Below are 2155 nucleotides of genomic sequence, written 5' to 3'. Positions count from 1 at the left end.
GATGAGCTTCGGGGAACCGAACGATCCAGGATCACGCGAAATCGTCAACAATCTAATCCAGCTAACTTACTTAGCGAGGTACGAAGAACGGGCCCCTGTTCCATGAATTCCTGGAGGGGAAAGCATGGCAGGTCTCTACCAGGGATATTTATGTTGGACCGCAGGGGGTAGCAGCCCTGGTCCACTTGGCGAAAGAACAAAAGAGCTGGTTAAAGGTGGGGGGTTTGGAGCCTTCCACGTCTCAATGGAACACGCCCATTTTGCCAGTGGAAAAGCATGGCACAGGTAAATACCGTACGGCTCATGATTTGCGGGCTATTAGTGCAATTTTGAAAACTAAAACTGTGCTGGTTCCTAATCCATTTACTGCATTGACTAATCTCTCCCCAGAGCAGCGTTGGTTTACATGCATTGACCTGGCAAATGCCTTCTTTTGTTTACCTTCGCACCACTCTCTGCGTGATGTGTTTTCTTTCTCTTACAGGGGTCAACAGTTAAGGTATACTCGGTTGCGGATGGTGGCTGCTCATAGAAGTGCCATCCTCCCCGTGAAAGAGATGCTTTCTTTTTTAGGTCTCACAGGCTACAGCCGGCAGTACATTCCAGACTATGTGGGCCGCACTAAGCCTTTGTGTGATTTGGTGAAGCAGCATGGAATGAGAGACCTGACTGCTAAGTTGAACTGGACTACTGACGCTGAACAATGCTTCATTTCTTTGAAACAGGACCTTTCTCATGCAGTAGATTTAGCTGTGCCAGATTACAACAGGGACTTCTTCTTGGATGTTTCTGAAACAAAAGGGGTGGTGAATGGCGTTTTGTTTCAGAAAAAAGGGGGAGGCAGACAGGTTTTAATGTACATCAGTGTATGTTTAGACAACATGGAGAAAAGGCACCCTACATGCACTCAGCATGTAGCTGGAGTGGCAAAGGCCATCCAGAAAGTAGCACATACTGTATAGTCAGAGGACACTCACTGAGAGTTTTAACAACACACAGTGTGGTGGCTTATGTTAACTCACAGGCCTTCACCATGACCCCACTTAGACAACAGAGGCTCAGCAAAGTGCAGGAGGCTCCAAATTTGACTTTCACACATAAAGGGATAAACATGGCAGACCAAATGGGGTCAGGGGAACCGCACGACTGCGCCCAGGCGGTCTGGAGAGAAGAGAAAACAAGACCAGATCTCAAAGCGGAAGCCATGGAAGGAGCAGAGGATCTCTTCACAGATGGCTGCTGCTTTAGGGATGAGAAGGAGGGGCTCAAGGCAGGCTATGCAGTGGTAAGTAAGAGAGGGGAGCAGCTGGAGGTGATCAAAGCAGCAAAGTTGGAAGGGCAGCAGTCAGCGCAGAGAGCAGAGGTGGTTGCACTGATTGAAGCTCTGAAATATGCTCCAGGAAAAAAGATAAACATTTACACTGATTCAGCCTATGCCTTTGGAGCTGCACATGTGGAGCTGAGTCAGTGGAAGAGAGCTGGATTCCTCACTACCAATCAACAACCAATCAAACATGAGAAGGAGATGAAGGCCCTGGAAGAAGCCCTGGAAGGACCCCTGGAGGTAGCAATAATAAAGTGCAAGGGGCACGATGATTCAGCCACTTGGGTTGCTCGAGGTAATCGAGCAACGGATGAAGCAGGCAAAAAGGTGGTTGGCTACACGGGGATCAGATAAATGGTAAGTTTGCGAATGGATTGGGAAGAAAATCCAGGGCTGGAACGCGAAGAGATCATAAAAGAACAAGAGAAGGCCTCTCCAGAAGAAAAGTCCCTCTGGAAAGAGAGAGGAGCCATAAAGGTAAGCAACATTTGGAGGGGGCCACATGGAAGACCAGTGTTGACTGCAGATTTGGCAGAGAAGAAGATTAGAGAGGCTCATGGCCTTGGGCATGTGGGTGTGGCCCAGATGGAGAGGAATCTCTGTCATTGGTGGCACCCATTCCTGAAGGACATGTTGAGGGAACATGTGCGAACCTGCCTTATCTGTGGCCATCATAGTCCTAAACCTACAGTGAAACCAGAGATGGTAAGTTTCCCCTGACACAGAGGCCGGGCCAGGAAATAGTGATTGACTACACAGACATGGTGACACCAGTGAGGGGTTTTAGATACCTGCTGGTATGTGTGGATAGTTTGACAGGGTGGCCAGAGG

The sequence above is a fragment of the Haplochromis burtoni genome, unplaced genomic scaffold (assembly GCF_018398535.1).
Source record: "Haplochromis burtoni strain Fernald_Lab_line unplaced genomic scaffold, NCSU_Asbu1 Contig_1388, whole genome shotgun sequence".
Lineage (NCBI taxonomy): Eukaryota > Metazoa > Chordata > Actinopteri > Cichliformes > Cichlidae > Haplochromis > Haplochromis burtoni.
The sequence above is the reverse complement of the archived record's forward strand: the minus strand, read 5'-3'. Positions refer to the sequence as shown.